The 7,059-nt window shown below is 45.4% G+C and overlaps 1 long non-coding RNA gene across 1 annotated transcript; it reads left to right on the top strand.

Moving 5' to 3' along the window:
* The first annotated feature begins 374 nt into the window (after positions 1-374).
* Positions 375-3,857, top strand: LOC147984996 (uncharacterized). Its single transcript, XR_015616376.1, has 2 exons — positions 375-2,352; positions 3,591-3,857. It is a non-coding gene; the product is annotated as an uncharacterized LOC147984996 (long non-coding RNA).
* Positions 3,858-7,059: the final 3,202 nt, after the last annotated feature.

Genomic DNA, 7,059 nt, shown 5'->3' with positions numbered 1-7,059 from the left:
TAAGTGGCCAAAAAATGTTCTCGGATTGGGTAGAAAGTTGGCGTGTGGTCTTATTATAGTGCACATAGACCGCCTGTCAAGTTTCATCGCATTTGGAGTCCGTTTGATGCCCCAACGGATAACTATAGCGGCATTATAGCCGGTCAAAACGTCAGACGTTTTCGGTCTTCGAAAACTGTTGCCGGGCCGTTTTCTCTTCTCTCCTCTCAGTCCAAGCCCTTCCTCACAGTCCACCTAGGCCCATGCCTACCCCTCTTTGCAAAGTGCTTCGGACCTCCTCCCACGCGCGTCCGACAGCTGTCCCGGACCCGACTCGGACTGTCGCTACCGTTGTGCCTGGATCATCCCCAAACATCTACAAAACATCTCCGTTTTATTAATTGGACTTCCTAGCTATTTTATTCACGACCGTCCGATTGCGATCGTAGGGACGTGTTAGCCTCTACCCTAAATCACTTTACAATATAAATAATGGGCAACCCTAAAATCTAGAAACATTGTCCCATCCACTCGTTGCCGCCGCCACATCTCCCACCTCGGGATCCAGCCCCATCCAATCGGTGTGTGCGTCCCCGATCCAAAATCCTCTCGATCTCTCCCACCAACCAGCGCCTCCCCTGATCCCCTCGTCCACCTCCTGCAGCCCGAGCACCGGCCGGCGACCGGAGCTCCTTCGCGGCCTCCTTCCTCGCCGGCCGACCAAGCTTCGTGCGCCTCTGGCTCAAGGGCCTCCTCATCCCCAACCAGCGCCGCCTCCGGCCTCCAGTCGCCTTCAACCAGCGATTCACGTGTCCCTGCGCCCGCGGGCGTCCGAGGCCGCAACCTCCTCCTCATCCATGACCATGTCGCCGTCGGCGACCAGCACTCCCAGGCCGGCCTCGCCTCCCTTCTCCTCCTGTCCCCTTCCTCCCTTGGTTCCTCTTCTCTTTCTCACTCTAGCATCTCCCGTCCTCTCTGTTCTCGTAGGAGAACGCCATGGAAGCTGCAAGGAGCTCAAGCCCGCCGCCGGCCGCCCGCTACCGTCTCCCCCGCATCTGCATCGCCTCGCCGGAGTTCTGTGCGCGTCGCTGCCGTCGTCTTCACGCCTCCGGCGACCGAAAGCCACCAGTGCACCAGGACCCATCGCGTGCCTCCTCTGCATCGAACAGGGAAGACGAGATGCACGTTTCCTTCGCCATCGCTGCGCCCGCACGCCAAGTTCCTCGCGGCTCCACCGGAGACTGGTCCTCGCAGGCCTTCCCTGTTCGCCCGCCGCCGCAAGTCCTGTCGCCGCTCCACGCCAAGTCCCACACCTCGCCGCCCCTTTGCCCTCTCGTCGGAGCTCTGCTCTAGGCGCCGCCGCAGCTCGCTACACTGAAACGAGACGACGAGCGCCGCACCAGGCTGCGTTGACCTTTCAATCGAGCCGAGCAGGCCGGCCCAGCGCGCCCCCTACCGGCCTCCTCCTCTCCACAGTTTTGGGCCGAGGCCCGTGGTGAGCAGCACCCGAGCCCCCCCTGCACTATTGGGCTGCCCAGTTTCGGCCCATGCGTGTTTTTTTCCTGTTGTGTTTTTTTCCTTTTATCCCAGAGTTTGCAGTTTTACAAAAAAGCCCCTAGACAACATGCATATAATAACTCACATACGGTGCATCATATTAAAACAAACTTAATATGAAACTTGCTTAGAATTTCATCTAGTTTAATAATATGCCACTTTCATTCACGTTTGAAATGTTTAAAATGCTGTTTATTTAAATTTGCTTAAATAACTTGTTAAAATGATTTATCTCATAACTTAATAACCGTAGCTCCAAACCTAACAAACTTTATATGTAAATGGGGTAGAAAAATGCCTAGTTTAACGTGGTGACTTTACTTTGCATGTTAAACAACTCTAAAATATGGTTTAGGGCAGAACAGTAACAAACCTACTATATGCATATGAGGATTGTCCAGAATTGTTGTTTGTTGTTTCCGGCCTCATTTAAACTTGACTAGATAGGTAGTTTTCTTTGCTTCACCCTCTTGCCATGTTTAACAACATTTAATATTGTTGGGTACATAAACGAGAGAGAACTAAATAAGTCATGTGGTGTTTTCTTCAATATGCAACTCCGTTGCATAATGAGCTCCACTTAATTTGTAGGACTGTTTGTGCACTTTGCCATGCCATGCTTCATTAAACCGGACATGCATCATACTTGTTGTGCATCATGCCATGTTGTTGTAGTGGTTGTTTACTATGTTGTGTGCTTCTTTCCGGTGTTACTTCTTCGGGTTGGTTCCGATAACGCCGCATTTGTGAGGATCCGCTCGACTACGTTTGTTTGTCTTCTTCATGGACTCGTTCTTCTTCCTTGCGGGATCTCAGGCAAGATGACCATACCCTCGAAATCACTTCTATCTTTGCTTGCTAGATGCTCGCTCTATTGCTATGTCTTTGCTGCGATACCTACCACTTGCATAATCATGCCTCCATTTTCTAAGCCAAGCCTCTAACCACCTTGTCCTAGCAAACCGTTGTTTGGCTATGTTACCGCTTTGCTCAGCCCCTCTTATAGCGCTGTTAGTTGCAGGTGAAGATTGGAGTTTGTTCCATGTTGGAACATGATTATTTGTTGGGATATCACAATATATCTTATTTACTTAATGCATCTATATACTTGGTAAAGGGTGGAAGGCTCGGCCTTATGCCTGGTGTTTTGTTCCACTCTTGCTGCCCTAGTTCCCGTCATACCGGTGTTATGTTCCTTGATTTTGCGTTCCTTACATGGTTGGCTTATAATGGGAACCCCTTGATAGTTCGCCTTGAATAAAACTCCTCCAGCAAGGCGCAACATTGGTTTTACCATTTTCCACCTAGCCTTTTCTTTCCCTTGGGTCGGCCGACTCAAGGGTCATCTTTATTTAAACCCCCGTGCCAATGCTTCTCTAAGTGTTGGTCCAACCCAGAGCACCATGCGGGGCCTTCCCTTGGCAACTTGGGTTACGTTGGCTCCCGTATGCTTAGCTTATCCAGTGTGCCCTGAGAACGAGATATGTGCAGCTCATATCGGGATTTTTCGGCACAGAGGGCGGTCTTGCTGGACTTGTTTTACCATTGTCGAGGTTGTCTTGTAACCGGAATGCTGAGTCTGATCGGATTGTCTTGGGAGAAAGAATATCCTTCATTGACCGTGAGAGCTTGTGATGGGCTAAGTTGGGACACCCCTGCAGGGATTTGAACTTTTGAAAGCCGTGCCCGCGGTTATGGGCAGATGGGAATTTGTTAATGTCCGGTTGTAGAAAACCTGAAGTTGATCTTAATTATAATACATCAACCGCGTGTGTAGCCATGATGGTCTCTTCTCGGCGGGGTCCGAGAGGTGAACACGGTGTTGGAGTTATGCTTGACGTAGGTTGTTCTAGGATCACTTCTTGATCATAGTTTCTTGACCGTGCTTTGCCTTCTCTTCCCGCTCTCATTTGCGTATGTTAGCCACCATATATGCTAGTCGCTTGCTGCAGCTCCACCTCGTACTTTTACCCTTCCTATAAACTTAAATAGTCTTGATCGCGAGGGTGTGAGATTGCTGAGTCCCCGTGACTCACAGATACTTCCAAAACCAGCTTGCAGGTGCCGATGAAACCGTGCAGGTGACTCAACCGAGCTCAAGGAGGAGCTCGATGAAGATCTCGTTCATTGTGTTGTTTCGTTTCAGTTGATCAGTAGTGGAGCCCAGTTGGGACGATCGGGGATCTGTAGCATTTGGGGTAGTCTTCTATTATTTTGGTTCCGTAGCCGGACCTTGATTGTATCTGGATGATGTAATGCTTTATTCATGTATTGTGTGAAGTGGCGATTGTAAGCCAACTATGTACCTCTTTTCTTATTCATTACATGGGTTGTGTGAAGATTACCTCACTTGCGACATTGCTTACAATGCGGTTATGCCTCTAAGTCGTGCTCCGACACGTGGGAGATATAGCCGCATCGTGGGCGTTACACCATGGACCAGAGGGTAAACCCTTCTCCCATCTAGGGGGAAGGTCAAGGAAGAAGAAGAAGAAGAAGGGGGGCTCTCCCCCCCTCTCTCGGTGGCGCTGGAACACTGCCAGGGCCATCATCGTGATAACTATCTACACCAACAAATTCACCGCCGTCATCACCAACTCTTCCCCCTCTATGCAGTGGTGTAACCCCTCTTTTACCCGCTGTAATCTCTACTTAAAAATGGTGCTCAACGCTATATATTATTTCCCAATTGTGTATGGCTATCCTATGATGTTTGAGTAGATCTGTTTTGTCCTACGGGTTAATTGATGATCGTGATTGGTTTGAGTTGCATGTTATTATTGGTGTTGTCCTATGGTGCTCTCCGTGTCGCGCAAGCGTGAGGGATCCCCTTTGTAGGGTTTGCAATATGTTCATGATTTGCTTATGGTGGGTGGCGTGAGTGACAGAAGCACAGACCCGAGTAAATAGGTTGTTTGCGTATGAGAGTAAAGAGGACTTGATGCCTTATAATGCTATGGTTTGGTTTTACCTTAATGATCTTTAGTAGTTGCGGATGCTTGCTAGAGTTCCAATCATAAGTGCATATGATCCAAGAAGAGAAAGTATGCCAGCTTATGCCTCACCCTCAAATAAAATTGCAATAATGATTACCAGTCTAGTTATTGATTGTCTAGGGACAAATAACTTTCTCGTGACAAAATGCTCTCTACTGAAACTAATTTAGTTGTGTATTTATCTAAATATCCCCTAGCTTTTATTTACATGTTCTTTATTATCTTGCAAACCTAGCCTACAACGTTAAGCGTGCGTAGAGTTGTATCGGTGGTCGATAGAACTTGAGGGAATATTTGTTCTACCTTTAGGTCCTCATTGGGTTCGACACTCTTACTTATCGAAAGAGGCTACAATTGATCCCCTATACTTGTGGGTTATCACCTACTAGTATTACTATAGTAGTAGCACGGGTCGCAGCAGCGCGCTGCTACTAAACCTAGGTTGGTGGGTACTATCGATCGATTTTAGTAGCAGCGGTATTCCACTTGGCACGCTACTGCTAACTGAGTAGCAGTAGCGCTTGTTTTGTACCCGCGCTACTGAAAATTAGCAGTAGTGCCTCTTTTTGTACCGCGCTGCTGGTAAGATTCTGTGTATAGGCATTTCCCTAGTAGCGCATCTTGTATGATTTGAGTCTTTGCTTTTTAGTTTGCCACAATCATCCTTGTTGTACACACTTTTTGGGAGAGACACGCATGAATCTTGATTTATTAGAATGCTCTATGTGATTCACTTATATCTATTGAGCTAGGTAAAATTGCTCTAGTGCTTCACTTATATCTTTTTAGAGCACGGCGGTGATTTTATTTAATAGAAATTGATGAACTCTCGTGCTTCACTTATATTATTTTGGGATTCTTTAGAATAACATGGGAATTTCCTTTGGTTATAAAATTAGTCCTAATATGATAGGTATCCATGAGGGATATAATAAAAACTTTCATATAAAAGTGCATTGAATACTATGAGAAGTTTGGTTCCTTATGATTGTTTTGAGATATGAAGATGGTGATATTAGAGTCATGCTAGTAAGTAGTTATGAATTTGAGAAATACTTGTGTTAAAGTTTGTGAGTCCCGTAGCATGCACATATGGTGAACCGTTATGTGATGAAGTCGGAGCATGATTTATTTATTGATTGAATTCCTTATGAGTGGTGGTCAGGGACAAGCGATGGTCTCTTCCTACCAATCTATCCCCTAGGAGCATGCGCGTAGTACTTTGTTTCAATGACTAATAGATTTTTATAGTAAGTATGTGAGTTCTTTATGACTAATGTTGAGTCCATGGATTATACGCACTCTCACATTTCCGCCATTGCAAGCCTCTCTAGTACCACGCAACTTTCACCGGTACCATAAACCCACCACATATCCTTCCTCAAAACAGCCACATACCTATCTATTATGGCATTTCCATAGCCATTCCGAGATATATTGCCATGCAACTTTCCATTGTTGCATTTATTATGGCACGCTCCATCATTGTCATATTGCTTTGCATGATCATGTAGTTGACATCGTATTTGTGGCAAAGCCACCGTTCATAGTTCTTTCATACATGTCACTCTTGATTCATTGCACATCCCGGTACACCGCTGGAGGCATTCATATAGAGTCATATTTTGTTCTAAGTATCGAGTTGTAATTTTTGAGTTGTAAGTAAATAAAAGTCTGATGATCTTCATTATTAGAGCATTGTCCCGTGTGAGGAAAGGATGATGGAGACTATGACTCCCCCAAAAGTCGGGATGAGACTCTGGATGAAAAATAAAAAAATAAAAGAGGCAAAAAAATGAAAGAAGGCCCAACAAAAAAAAGGAGAGAAAAGAGAGAAGGGATAATGTTACGATCCTTTTACCACACTTGTCCTTCAAAGTAGCACCATGATCTTCATGATAGACAGCCTCCTATGATATCAGTTTCATATACTAGTGGGAATTTTCATTATAGAACTTGGCTTGTATATTCCGATGATGGGCTTCCTCAAATTTCCCTAGGTCTTAGTGACCAAGCAAGTTGGATGCATACCCACTTAGTTTTCTTTTTGAGCTTTCATAAACTTATAGTTCTGGTGCATTCGTTGCATGGCAATCCCTACTCACTCATATTGATATCTATTGATGGGCATCTCCATAGCCCGTTGATACGCCTAGTTGATGTGAGACTATCTCCTTCTTTTTGTCATCTCCACAACCAGCGTCTATTCCACCTATAGTGATATGTCCATGGCTCACGCTCATATATTGCGTGAAAGTTGAAAAATTTGAGAACGTCAAACGTATGAAACAATTTCTTGGCTTGTCATCGGGGTTGTGCATGATTTTAATATTTTGTGTGATGAAGATGGAGCATAGCGAGACTATATGATTTTTTAGGGATAAGCTTTCTTTGGCCATGTTATTTTGAGAAGACATAATTATTTTATTAGTATGCTTGAAGTATTATTGTTTTTATGTCAATATTAAACTTATTTTTGAATCTTACGGATCTGAACATTCATGCCACAATAAAGAGAATTACATGG

This window comes from Triticum urartu, chromosome 2A (assembly GCF_056163025.1).
Source record: "Triticum urartu cultivar PI428250 chromosome 2A, HENAU_Tu73, whole genome shotgun sequence".
NCBI lineage: Eukaryota > Viridiplantae > Streptophyta > Magnoliopsida > Poales > Poaceae > Triticum > Triticum urartu.
This window is presented reverse-complemented; position numbering and strand designations above follow the sequence as displayed.